Here is a 14,691-nt window from a genome sequence, read left to right on the forward strand (position 1 = left end):
ACATGTGAGGTGGCAACTACCTAAATATTCATACAAAGAAGTAGTTGTAGCTTCCCATGCTGAGTGCTTTAAGAAGACCTATGGTAAAGGTTTCATGGTAGTGAATTTGGGGTTCAGGGTAGAGACATTTGACCTTGGGAAGGTCTGGAATGCTTTCCTGAAGACCTAAGTGATGCGATCCAAAGAGCAGACTTCTTTCATATGCTCAGGTTCTATTTCATCAGGGAAGTCCACCTCTGCCTCTTCCCTTGGCTTTGAATGGAAGCTGGCATCTAGCTACTTTGACACCCCAGTTTCTCTCTTGGAATGGTTTTGTCAATGCAGAACCCCAAAGGGGACAGGGACGTGCACAGAAGGACCACATCTCACAGGACACGCAGAGACTTGTGGTTAAACATTCCCAGCTGCAAGTCAGGAGTCCTAAAATATGCTTCTGCAGTTATTTAAACCACCTGAACCAAATCACTTCCAATCCTTGGCTTCAGTTTCTATTCCATGATGGAATTTGAAGATCTCAAAGTTCCCTCACTGTCTAAATCTGACGACCTAAATGCTGTCTCTGTTTTAATGGAATGCCTTCAATGAGAGGCAGCACAGTGTTGGAATTGGGAATCAGTTTGCCTGGGATGAAATCTTGGCTCCACCATTAACTACCTGCTTAAACTTGGCATCTACTTGGTAATCTGCAATAAAAAACATAGTAAGGGTTACCATAAACATTAAGTCATAAAAAGTAAGACATTAAGACAGTGCTTAGAACATAGTAGGTATTCAATAAATGTTTGTTGCTCTCACTGATGCCGTTAGTCATGAATGTTCTCCAAGCTCTTGTGTTTCTGTGTATCGACTGAGTTCCCGCTATGTGCCAGGAAGTTCATTAGGCACGGAGGCTTTAAAAATTTGTAAGACTCAGTGCCAGTCCTGCAGAAGCTCAAACGCTATCCAAAGAGAAGACAGGTTTGTAAACAGCGACAAAGCAGTTGACTGCAAGACGGAGAAAGAGAGGCAAAGAAGAAAATCATCCTGGGGAATGAGCACGACTATGTTTTTCAAATTTCATTGACTCCATTTTATTGAAAACATATTAAGAGGGGCATTTCTGACACCATGGTGACTGTGTTAGTCTGGGTAATCTAGGGAAACAAATCCACAGAAACTCATATGTATAAGAGATAGTTTTAGATAAAGGGTCAGTGTACATTAAGAAAGTTTCCCAACCCAGTGCTGTCCAAGCCCAAGTCCAACATTAGCCCATATGTCCAACACTGATCTACAAAGTCCTCCTCCATCTCACAAAACACACACTATGATGCCGACTGCAGGAGGAAAGCTGAGTCAGTGAGCGTGTAAGCATCTCAGCGCTGGCAGGGGCTCCACACGGCTGCTCCAGCACCCAGGGCTGGATCGGGGTAGGTCCATGTGACTTCTCAGGGGTGTCTTGCAGGAAGTAAGCCTGCCACCTGAAGCAGGGAACCAGTTAAGGCAGCTGCACCCTGGTCTGGCCATCACAAAGCAAGGGACTCGAGAACTAGAAAGGGGAGGCTCTGCCCTTCAATTAACCCCACATGTGTTTATCGGCCAGGTTGGCCCAATAAGCCTTCACTATCTCAATGACGATACCATGCCTGACCTCCTAGGGAATCCTTGGTTTGGGAATCCTTGGTTCTAAGTAGTAATTGGTAAGCACCCAGCTTCTTCTAATTTACCAAAGCAGGCTTGGTTAGCTCGCGGAATTGGGAAAAATGCAGACTTGAAGCAGGTGTCAGAAAATCCTGACCAACGAAACCGTGTCCTACGTAGGGAATTCGTGTATTTATCACGTGTGTATTTCTCATATGTTGGATTTAGTCTCCACTTTCAGATTTATAACCTGAGAAGGAAACACTCTTCTCACAAGCTCAAATTAAAAAAAAAAAATCATTGTCATCTTCACAAGCACCATTAAACCCCACCAAAAGGAAGCACTGCACTGGAGTAGGTAGGGGTCATATAATCTCCCATACTTCACCACTGTGGTTGGGAGAATTAAAAAAACAAAACAAAATCTCACTGCCATCCAGCCTATTCTGACTCATGGCAACCCTGTAGGACAGGGAAATACTGGCCCTGTGGTCTCTGAGACTGAGGAGCAGCAGTGGTGTTTGAAATTCAGGACCTTGTGGTTGGTAGCCCAGACATGGCCACGATAGCAACAGGGCTCCTGGTTGGAGGAATGGGCCATTGTGTACTCAAAAGTGCCAGCTCCCAGTGCTTAATCTGTTCTCATTTTCTGAAGTAGAACTGGAGCAGGGGTTCTCACCCTTCCTCAGAGCCCACCCGTTCATACAGTTCCTCGAATGGGGGTGGCCCCCCCAACCAAAAAATCATTTTGTGGCCACTTCATCACTGTACTTTTGCTACTGTTATGAATTGGGTGACCCCTGTGAAAGGGTCGTTTGCCCCCCAAAGGGGTTGCGACTCACAGGTTGAGTACTGCTGTGAAGTAGAGCCCTAAGTTGTGACTGGGCAGAAACATGCCTGGAATTAAAGCCATTTTCCAGCAGCCCTTGTAACTAGGTGTGACCATGTATGTCTTGTTGTCGGAGTCAACCATGGAGTCGGTTTTGACGCATACCACCCTGTGTACAGCTGAACAAAATCATGCCCCGATCTGCAACGTCCGCCCAGGGTGACCCATTGCTGCAGCCACTGTGTCTTACTGCGGGGCTCTCTCTTTCTCACTGACATTCTGACTAAGATGATGTACTGCTCCAGGGATGGATCCCTCCTGATAGCGTCCAAAGTCAATGAGATCGCACCAACTTTTTGGTTAAGGAGCATGCTGGCTCTCCTCCTTCCTTTGTTTTATCCTAGAAGCTCCATGGACACCTGCCCACCATGAGTGAATTCTGCTGACATTTGATGTAGCAATGGCTCAGCTTCCAGCATCACCCCATGTACAAGCCACCAGAGTACAACATACTGAGAGATGAGTGGTGGGACATATACTTTGGCTCTAGGAAATTATATATACATATATATAGTTTATATAATACATTTTTGTTTGGCAGCTTCTAGAAAACTTAGTTAAAAGACAGCTGCTGTCTTTAACCTGTTGCCTCTTTCCATTTCAGTCTCAGGGTTTCCAAAAGTTCATGGAAAAGTACCAATATATTTTTATTCCATTTTCCCTCAAATATTTAAAGCTCCTTTGTATTCTTTTTTTTTTAGAAAAGTGTTTATTTGACACCAGTGTTCATTTACAGAGAAATTGCAACCATAGCACACAGAGTTCACATATATTCCACACCTTTGATTTCTAAAAATCTTACCTTAGGATGGAATATTGTTTTTGTCTCATGAACCATTATTGATATATGATTACTAAGTCAGTGCATACTTATTCATACTGTCTCATATTTCCATAATATCCCTTTTTTCTTTCAAGCCCCATCCAAGATGCCACATTACATTTAGTCATCATGTCTCCATAAAATTCCACCTGACTGTGACAATTCCTCAGTTTCCTTATTTTTTAAACAGTTTTATTGCCACTCCATCCAATTATCACATAATTCAATGGTTCGATCATATCAAGAAGACTTGTACAATTATTTCTCCCAATCAGGTTTAGAACATTTTCTTTCCTTTTCCATGGTTAAATTGTTTTCAAAATGAGTTGGGAAATCACCATCTAGTGCCCCTTCCCCCTCCCACATACCTGTCCCCTTACCCTCCCTCTCTCCCACCCCCCACTTCTGCCTCCCCTATGAACCCTCGCATCAGTTCTTATCTCTACGCATCTACTTCTTCTGTGCTTCACCGACTGGAAAACCCAACAGAAACAATAAAAACAAAATAAAGTGGTAAGGATAAAACAATAACAGAAAGATAAAAATATAAATAATAAGTAAGCAAGAAAAACCACTATCAATATTTAAAGGGCCAGGGAAGAAATTTTTGTCATGGAATAAGCAAGTAATACTTGCACCTAGGACAATTTCAGATTGGGTCAAGAGGGAGGTCAACTGACCCACATCAAGTTGGATCCAGTGTGGTCAGGATTACAATGATCCCCATCTGATAGGAAATCTGTTCGAGACTCTTGCCTGTGGTTTGAGAGGTTCTGCCAGCGGCTTAATCTGACTAGACACCTACAGATGGGTTTTGGGCTCCCACTGTCCCACATAGCTTTCTACAAATTGAGTTTGAAATTTAGGCTCTGATACTTTTCCCTTTGTTATATTTGAATTTTTTTATTGTCATCTTTGGATCACACAAGTTGGTGTGCTTCTTCCACGTGGACTTCGTTGACTCATCGCTTAGATGGCTGCTTGTTCGAATACAAGACTTTAAGACCCCAGACGCTATTCTGACTGATAGCAGGGTACCATCTGCGGTCCCCACCACACTTTTATGTAGCACCCAAATCTTCAGAGATCATTTAATGAAGATAAGTATTGATCAGGGCCATGTTATCAGAACTAACTATTCTTGGATAGGGGCTGGAGTTCATTGGGGCCCAGAATCCATCTGCTTGTCCCTGGGATATGCACAACTCAGGTTTACTTTGGTGATTGTATTATGACAAATTTAAAACCCGTAAGACCAACTACCCCAACAATGGCAACAAACCAACTAGCAGACAACGGAAGACAAAGAAATAAAAATAAGCAAACTAAAGGCAGGGAAACAAAACCTCATAGAAATGGAAAAGTAAAACACTGTTAATCATTCACCTGGGGTATAAGGCAATTGAACGTGTAGCATCATCACTTTTTCTAATGACCTATCACTCTGGACACTGCAGGCATGAGGGGTCTATGCAAGTACAACTCCACGGTGAGCTGCAACCCATGCGTTGTTACTCCGCCAAGTTTGATCTCCCATTTGCTTGAGCCCTGTCTACCCTAAGCATAGGTACTGGGGCCAGGGGACGGGGAAGAAGGGGGCTTCCTGGATCAATTCAATCAGTTAAAATCCCTGTCCAACAGATCAAAACCCATCATGTCACTGTGAGGGGGGCATCAGGTACTAAATAGATGATGATTCTGGATGCTTTTCCATTGAAGACAAAGCAAACCACAGGTTCTTCCCAAGGTCCAAAGCCCACCACTTCCTAAGGCCCTGGGCAGCCACTCTGCTTCCTCTCCCATCTGAGTTCCCCAGTCCTCTGTCCAAGGTACAGGCACCTTGGAGGCAGGGCTCAGTTCATTCTGCCAGGTCTCGGGGTTAGGCCATGCTGCCCCAAAGATGAGTGCCCAAGGTCATGAGGGTGTTTACTCCATAGCGTGTTTCCTGAGGGTTGGGTGGAAACATATTGCAGTGTCTACCTAGGAACATAAAAATCTGGTCCATTGCCCCCCCCCCCCCAGGTTCTCTATAATCATTGTTTGGCATCCCTTCCTGCTGAGAGGTTAATTTTCCCCAAACACAATACTCACCAACAGAACTACCAGTATCTCCTCCAAAATGTTGACGCTCCTTTCCCCTGGTCTTGACTTGATTTTCCTTCCCAGCAAGGTTCTCTTTCCATTCTGTGAGATCAGTGAGGCCAGCTCTCTCACAAGAGGGGTATGATCTGCAATTGATAAAGAGAGCTACAGGGTGACAAAGTTACCAGCAGGGGTCTCAAGGAGCAAAGGCACACAAAGGCATGGCGTTTTTTTCAAGGCAGGTTAATATGCACTTCTTGTCATGTACCCTGAATCTTGTGACAAGTTTCTACACAAAGGGTTTCTTGACAGCTATCTGAGGTCCACCAAAAACATGAATATTTTAACCTGTTTTTCCACAGACGGAAGGGGAAGATAAAATCAGGAACAGGGCGTATCAGAATGCTGTGTTACAGCAGCCTCCGAAGGAACAAGAAGGAAAGTATACACTTCAGTTTACAAGATCAGCTCATCCTGCACGTCAGCTCCCTGAGAAAGACCTGTCAGCCCTTTCCTACAGGACCTGACCGAGCCATCACAAGCGGCAATGATCCTGCTTTCCTCGGAGAAGGAACTGGGGTTCAGTCCGTCCCAATAATACACTCCGTTACTCAGAAGCCCAGCTCAGTTTTCGGCTCCAGGTTCTCTCTGCTACGAGAATTTGGCACCAACATCTCCAAGTCCAGAGACTTGAGCTTGTATTCGTTTCTGGGAGTCCTTCTTAAAACAATTTGCTTCCACGCCTTTGGGGGAGTGATTTCTCCTAGCCTGTCTCAAGTGGATGAGCTTCTCCCGTTTCCTCCCCTTGAAGGGGTGACCCCAGACAATATGCGGCCTCTTCCTTTAAGGTCGTTCTAGTGAGGTGTGTAAGAGGAAGGTGATGTGTGGTTCATGGCCAGTAGGTAGCCTTCTCCCCATTCCCACCCCCCGCCTCTTTTGATTTTCAGGAATAGGTCCCTAAGATTTGTTTAATTGGTTTCATTTTACGTTAGTGGATTCATACAATATCTGTCCTTTTGTGATGGACTTACTTCGCTCAGCATGTTGGTTTGGCACCAGGTCCTTCCGCATCATGCAGTGTTGCATGCCTTCATCATTGTTCTCTAGGGATGCCGAGTATTCCGTTGTGTGTATGCACCACAGTTTCTTCATCCGTTCTTCCACTGTTGGGCATGTGCGCTGCTTCCAGTTTCTTGCTGTTGTGAACTGTGCTGCTATGAATATGGGAGAGCATATTCCCACTTGTGTCGTGTCTCTTATTTCCTCAGGGATATATGCCCCATTGTGGTATGACTGGATCATATGAGATTTCAATTCCCAGTTGCTTTGTGTTGCCATCTCATTTTCCACAGTGGCTGTATGTATTTACAAATCCGCCAGCAGTGTATACGAGTTCCAATCTCTCCACATCCTCTCCTCTGTTTTCAGGTGTGTTTTTTCTTTTCTTTTCTTTTTAAATTTGGGCTAGCATTGTGGGTCTAAAGTGGGATCTCATTGTGATTTTCAATTTGCATCTCTGTGATGGCTAGTTATCGTGAGCATTTTTTCAATTGATGGTTAGCCGTTTGTACTTCATTTTTTGTAAACCATCTTTTCTCCATTTCTTAATTGGGTCTCATCTTATTTTCTTACTAAGTTGTTGTAGAGTTCTTTATATTTTGGTAATTAGCCCTTTGTCCGATGTGTCATTGGTAAAAAAAATTTCACAATCTGTGCACTCTCGTTTCACCCTCCTGATAGAGTCCTTTGATGTCCACAAGTAATTTAATTTCAACATTCCACAAGCATCTATCTTGTCTTCTGCTGTGCCTCTTCCATTATTCTGAGTAGTCTGTGTATGCCCTGCAATAGGTCTCTTAAGTTTGTTCTCGCCTTCTCATTGATGATCCTGAGAGCTTTAGGGTTTACATTTATGTCTTTAATCCATCTTGTGTTTGCTTGTGAAGGCGGCAAGGTATGAGTCTTGTTTGATTCTTTTGCATATGGAAATACAGTTTGCCCATCACCATTTGTTGAAGAGGCGGTCTTTCTTCCATTGGATATTTCTAGGTCTTTGTCAAAGATTAGATGGCTGTAGGAAGATGCATTTGTCTGGGTTTTCTGTTTTGGTCCATTGGTCTATGTATCTCTCAGTGTACCAGTACCAGACTGTTTCGACTACTGTGGCAATGTAGTAGGTGTTTCGGTCAGGCAGTGCTGGGTTTCCTACTGGGTTCTTCTTCTTAAGAAGCTCTTTGTTATCCTGGATCTTTTGCCTGCTCATATGAAACTGGCAACTAGTTTTCCATTTCTTTAAAGAATTTATTTGGGATTTGAATTGGTATTGCCTTGTATCTGTAGATGGTTTTGGGTAGTGTCATTTTCGCAATATTAAGTCTGCCTATCCATGAGCATGGGATATTCTTCAATTTATGTAGGTCTTTTTTAGTTTTTGTAGTAACGTTCTGTAGTTTTCTCTGTGTGGTTCCTTTGTGTCTTTAGTTAAGTTTATTCCCAAGTAAGTAATCTTTTGTATGGTTATTGTAATTGATATTGGTTTTCAATGAATGACCTCTTCTTAGCTCTGTTCACTGGTATACAGGAATCCAATTGATTTCTGGTTATTAACTCTGTATCCTATTTTGTCAAATTCCTCAATTGCACCAGAAGGCTTTCTGTGGAGACTTTTGGGTTTTCTATATATGGGATCATTTCATCTGCAAGTGGTGAGAGTTTCACTTCTTCTTTACCTATTTGTGTTCCCTTGATTTCTTTTTGTTGTCTGATGGCTCTAGCTAAAACTTCCAGCATGATGTTGAATAAGAGTGGTGAGAGGGGGATTCCTTGCCTGGTCCCTGTTTTCACTAGGAATGTTTCTAGCTTTTCTCCATTGAGCATAATTTTGGCTATTGGGTTCTCATATATGGCATTTAATATGTTGAGAAACCTTCCTTCTATTCCTATTTTATTTAGTGTTTTGAATAAAACGGGTGTTGAATACTGTCAAATACCTTTTCTGCATCTTTTGATATGATCATGTGGTTTTTATTTCTTGCCTTTAAAAAATTTTTAAATCTTTAATTTTTGAGGATCTTTTTCTTTTAGCGTCCAAAAGGAAAGGAGTGTGTAGCTCTGTCGCCTGTAAATTGTCCGTGGCCCAGGGGAGTGTGGCCAGGCGGGGCTGGCGCCGCCCTACAGTGGGCAGTAGGCTGCCGGGTGGGCGGGAGTGTGGCCGGGGTTTGATGAGCACAGGCGACGTGATCTTGGACACCTTCTCGATGTTGGGGAATGCATCGAAGCAGTAGGTCTTCTTGGTATGGGGAAGGCAACGCGCATGCCCGAGGTCAGCGGGGAGTGCAGCACCACAGCAGCGCACTCGGAGCGCGAGGACAGGTCCACGGTGGGCACTGTGCCAAGGCTCTGTCCATACAGGATGATGCTGACCGGGCTAATGCCATACCTGGTGCGCAGGGCCTGCCAGGCAGCGTCGATGTCGGCGTAGAGGTTCTTCTCCGAGGGCCTGCCCGAGCTGGCACCATAGCCGGAGTAGTCGTAGGAGACGATGTTACAGTTGAGGCACGTGCCCAGGCCAACATAGAAGCTGCTCATCTGGCCCAGGTCCACCGCATTGCCGTGGAAGAAGAGAACCGTGTACCTGGCGCCGGGCACACAGCGCACGCACATGCAGGTGACACGACTCCCGCGGCTGCTCTTGGTCAAAAAGACCTCGATGGTGTCGAGCTCACGCTGGCTGTACTGGAAGTCAGCCCGCTCCGTCAGGTGCAGCTTCCAGCGTCCGGGAGGGCCAGCTGAAGCCCGAAGGGGGCCCGAGGGGGTGGCACCGGGCCTGGACTCAGGCTCAGGCACCAGCGAGTAGGTGGGCTCCGGCGGCAGCAGGAAGGCAAGCTTGGCAGCGATTCGGCCGGGGCAGGGCGGGCAGCAGAAGAGGCAGCAGAGCTCGCTCACCCACAGGCCATTCATGGCGGGTGGGCGGCGCCCAGGGGGCGGCAGGGGTGCTCTGGCCTCCGCCCCAGACAGGAGCCCCGTTAGGAGGCTGCGGCCCAGCCCCATCGCGGTCCAAGCTGCGCCCTCTGGAGGCTGGCAGCCGCATGCCGCGGTGCCACAGAGTGGGAAATGCGCCCTGACCCGCGCCCCGGCCCCAGGGCCGCGCTCCATGGTGCCTGGCCGCCCGCCCCTGCGTCGGTCAGTCCCTCCGCTGCCAGCCCGGCCTCCTGCGCCGCCGCTCCCCCGCGGGCGGAAGTCATTTCTTGCCTTTTTTATATGATGGATTACATCGATTATTTTTCGAACATTGAACCATCCATGCATGCCAGATATGAATCCTGTTTGGTCATGATTAATTATTATTTTTAATATGCTGCTGTATTCTATTGGCCAGGATTTTGTTTAGGACTGTAGCATCTATGTTCATGAGTGATATAGGTCCATGACATTCCGTCTCTGTGGGGTCCTTGCCTGGTTTGGTTTCAGTGTTACGCTGGCTTCATAGAATGCGTTTGGGAGTTTATTGTCGTTGTCTGTGCTCTACAAGGATTGTGTAGTACTGGTGTCAGATCTTTGAATGTTTCGTAGAATTCTCCTGTGAAACTGTCTGGTCCTGGGCTTTTCTTGGTTGGTAGTTTCTTAAGGACCTGCTCTATTTCTTCTTTTGTTATGGATCCGTTAAATTTTTCCAATATATATTTGGATTAATTTGAGTGGGTGGTGTGTTCCAGGTTTCTGTCCATTTCTTCTAGGTTGTCTAATTTGTTTGAGTGCAGTTTTTCATAACAGTGCATTTTATTATTTTTTAAATTTAATTTGGATCTTTTGTAATGTCACCCTTTTCATCTCTGATTCTGGGTATTTGCACCTTTTCTTTTTTGCCCTTTAAGTTTGCCAGTGGTCTATTTTATTAATCTTTTCAAACAACCAGCTTCTTGTCTTACTGAGTTTTTCCATTGTTTTTGTTTTCCATATCATTTATTTCTGTTTTGATCTTAAGGTTTCTTTCCTTCTTTTATTGGAGATGTTATGTTGTTGTCCTTGTTCCAGTTCTTGGAGGTGTGTTACGGTATTGATTTTAGATTTCTCCTCTTTTTTTTCCCCCATGTCTGTTGATAGTTATAAATTGACCTCTGGTTACTGCTTTCACTGTGTCCCAAAGGTTTTGATATATTGTGTTATCATTATCACTTGTCTAAAGGAATGTTTTTAATTGCCTCTTTTATTTGCTTTACTATCCAGTCATTTTTTTAGCATTATGTTGTTCAATCTCTTGTGTTTGTCTTTACGTTTCTTCTCATTTTATTGCTGACTTCTAATTGTATAGTTTTGTGATCTGATTGATTGTAGTACCTCAGTTTTTCTTAACTTGTTGAGGCATGATTTGTAGTTTGGGATGTGGTCTTTTCTTGAGAATGTTCCAATTGTGTTGGAGAAGAATGTATACTATTGTTTTTGGTTTTTTTTTGAATGGAGCATTCTGTATAGGTCTATGAGGTTGTTTTAATTGATTTTGTTAGTGAGTTTTTTTTTAATTTTTACTTTTTTCTTGACATTCTGTCTTTCCTTGAGAGTGTTGTATTAAGTCTTCTGTAATTATTGTCAGTGTGCCTATATCCTTTTTGAATTCTGTGAGGATTTGGTTGCTGTATTTTTGAGGTTATTTCATTGACCAAATATATGTTTATTTTAGTTATAGGCTCCTGGGCTATTGTTCCCTTTATCATTATGTTGTGTCCGTTCCTATCTCTTTTGATATTGTTTGCCTTGAAGTCTGCTGTCTCAGAGATTAATACTGCCACCCCTGATCTTTTTTGGTTGCTGTTTGCTTGGTATGCTGTTGTACAGCCACTGATTTTTAATCTGTTCATTTTTGTTTGTGAGTTGTGTTTCTTGCGGGCAGCATGTTAATGGGTTTTGTTTTGTTATCTATCCTGCTACTCTCTGTATCTTTCCTGGTGCATTCAGTCCATTAACATTCAGTGAAATTGTTGATATGTATGTAGCTTGTTTATATGTGTGTGTGATATGTTTGCATATGCATTGTGTTTTAGTTTCTTTGTTCTTCCTGTGTCATCTTCGTGCATTGGGTGTTGTTCTGTGGGTGTCAGGTGTTGTGGAGAATTGTGTGTTGTTTTCAATCATGTGTATTGTTGCTATTGGATTTTTGGCCACGGTTCTTCAATTAGTACTTCTTGTAGTGGTGGTCTTGGGAATTCTTTTAGCTTCTTCTTATCTTGGAACACTTTATTTCACCATCATATTTGATGGATAATTTTCCTGGATACATGATTCTAGGTTGGCAATTTGTTTCCTCCAGTACCCTGTGTATATCACTACATTGTCTCCTTTCCTACATGGTTTTTGACTACAATAAGCTGGGGTGGGGGTGCGGGTTCCTTTGGGAATCTCTCCTGGCTGTATTTCTATCAGCTTTCTGAATAATTATATTTTCCTCTTTTAGATAATGAGTAATGGGACAAGTTCTCTTGTAGGACTTGGACTGTCCTCTGTGCGGACTTATTTTTTTCTTCTTCCTCTTCTGGAATCCTCATAAAACAAAGGTGTTCCTCTAATTGTGTCCCACATAGTTTTCAAGAGTTTCTCAGTCTTCTTTGCTTTTTTTCATTATTTGTTCTTCTTTTGGGTTGGAATCTATAGATTTGGCTTCCAGCTCACTAATTTGGGGTGCCACCTCTCCAATTCTATTTCTCTGTTCTTTTATAGGCTCATTCAGTTCCTTTACAGTGTTGTTTAATTCTGCCATGGTCATGTTTGATTTTTGTTTCTTTGTTGGGAATTTCTCCTGTGAGGATACTAGCTTTCCTATTGTTTCTCTTTTTCTCTCACATTCTTCCTTCAACTGTTGCCTGAGTGCAGTCATCCTTCTTTTAGATTCCTTTTCTGGTAGGTTCATAGCCTGGTCAATGTCAGGCATTATGTTAAGGTCGGGTTGGTTTTCAATTATTTGCTTCTGTGTGTGTGTGTGTGTGTGTGTGTTCGCGTGCGCACGCACCAATATCTTCTGATGTTTCCTTGATATCTTAGAGTCTCATAAGGGGTGTTAGGGAGTGTTATGTGGGAGTGGTTAACTCTGTGAGTTGGTTTAGTGGAGGGGTGGTGGACAGTTGGTATTATATATCTTGGGAGAGTGTTAGATTAGAGGTTAGGGAACTGATCTGGAAGTGGGGGAGAAAGTGTTAGGGGAGGGAAAGTGAAAGAGGCAGTCCTGTGAAAAATGGGAGGGATCAGGTAGTGTTATTTAGTAGGTTAAAGAAAGGGAGGCCCCTACATGCCTGCTTTGCAATGATTGAGGAATGGGTACTAGTATTTGACAGGAAAAAAACTATTTTAAAAAGATAATCATAATATCATAATTTGGTTTTATGAGGCAATGAAGGAGGTAAGAAAAGATTTTTGATGAGAAGAAAAGTGAAACTAAAAAATAGGCTAATAGTGTTATGGAGTAACACATTAGATATTTAGATTAAAGAAAGGGAAATTAAAGGAAAAGGCAAGAGACAAAGGTTTTAATAGTATTAGGAAAAATACTAAAGTAAGGCTCAGGAGCCCAGTTAATGTACATTCGCTCAGGCTCTAAGCTTTCCCCAGAAGCTTATCCTGTTGTGAGTGTTATCTTCTGGGTAGATGGTGTGTTAGGAGACTAGAAAATAAACAAATTAAATGGGAATATATATATATATATATATATATATATATATATATATATATATACACACACACATATATATATTCTCCCCTACCTGTCCCCCATCCTCACACATATCTATAAATGGAGAAGTCATGATTGAAGATGAATTTTACCAATAATGTACAACTTTGTAAAGTGTGGGAAGGTGTAGGAGTGATAGACACAGAGCAACAAGAATACCAACAGATAGAGCCAATGGTTCCAAACCTTGCCCTGGCTGGGCTGGGACAGGGGGTGGGGGCGGGCAGCAGAGTTATTTTACACAGTTGGGGACAGTGTCTGATAGTGTGACATTTTTACTACCGTATGATCTTGTAGGCTGTCAGAGTAAGGCTGAGATTAAGGCTAGGGGAATGAATTTGGTGTCTGGTATGGCTGGGAATCCTGTTTTCTTGCGATTTAAATTAATTATCTTGAGAGAATAGATAACGGTGGATGTGGTCAGACAGGGTGGGGTTCGCTCTTTTCAGATGGTGGGGGTGACCAAGTGAAGCAGGGGATTATCTACCACCTACATAGTTGGCCTAGGAGGGTGGACTAAAGCAATGGCTTACACAGAGGGCAGTCGGTTTATGTCAGAGGCGTGGGGTACTGATGTGGACCATGAGTGGGCTCTGGGCCCCTAAAGTTCTGTCTCAAACCTGAACTCTCTGTTTAGACTTAGAAAACCTGCTGCCATTTTCCTGTGTTTTTATGCCAATTCTTTGTTAATAAACTAGGCATGAGCAATCCAGAAAGGCTTAACACGTTTAACAAGAAAAGAAATACCCATAGTAGCCCCGTGTTTTAAGGTCCCGGGTCTTTGGGTGTCTTGAGATTGGGTGGGGGCTATGCTGAGCTATACCTCAGGGAGAAGAGATTAGATTTGTCAAGTGGGTCTGGAGCTCCCTGGGCTCATGTTCTCCACGTACGCCTGCTCTCAGCTGCCCTGCTGACTCACCCCTACACGGCTTGGTAGGTTGTGTTGTCCCTGCCATTGGGGTATCCACTGGGGGTATTGTGGCCTGGGAAAAGAAGCCAAGCAATTTTTCTTTCTATCCACCTCGGTCCCGGTCTAGTCTCTAAAAATTAAATTACATCCCATTACTCTGCCCCAACCCCCAACCCCCCTCCAGCCGGCTCCTCGATCTGCAGACCCAGGAATCTTTATGCCACTCATGGTCATGTCTAACTCCAAGGAGAATAAAAATGAAAAACAAATAACTCTCTTCCCCACTCCACCCCCCCCTCTAAAAACAACCACCCCACAAATACACTGCATTTGAGCTGACCCTGACTCACAGTTATCCCACAGGGTTCCAAGGCTATAAATCATTGTGATAGTTAGGTATATTGTGCCATCTAGGCTTCCATAGGAACATGGGGGTGAAGTTTAATTGGAGGGTCATAGCTTGACTGGAGGGTGATCAAGATAAATGCTTTTGGAAGCTGGCCTTCTTTGTTCTTTCTCTCTTTTGATTGGACCCGTGTGCTGCTGCTTGAGCTAGTCCTTTGCCTCAACCATGTGCTGCACTACCTTTGGGCCAAGTCAACTCATGGATTGTCTTGCCTTGCTGTGTATTGCTAGAGCTTGATATTGCT

General features: G+C 43.7%; 1 pseudogene; it reads right to left on the bottom strand.

The window, feature by feature from the left end:
* Positions 1-8,451: 8,451 nt before the first annotated feature.
* LOC142458507 (alpha/beta hydrolase domain-containing protein 17A pseudogene) lies at positions 8,452-9,398 on the bottom strand (annotated as a pseudogene).
* Between the last annotated feature and the right edge of the window lie 5,293 nt (positions 9,399-14,691).

This window comes from Tenrec ecaudatus, chromosome 10 (assembly GCF_050624435.1).
Source record: "Tenrec ecaudatus isolate mTenEca1 chromosome 10, mTenEca1.hap1, whole genome shotgun sequence".
NCBI classification, from domain to species: Eukaryota; Metazoa; Chordata; class Mammalia; order Afrosoricida; family Tenrecidae; genus Tenrec; species Tenrec ecaudatus.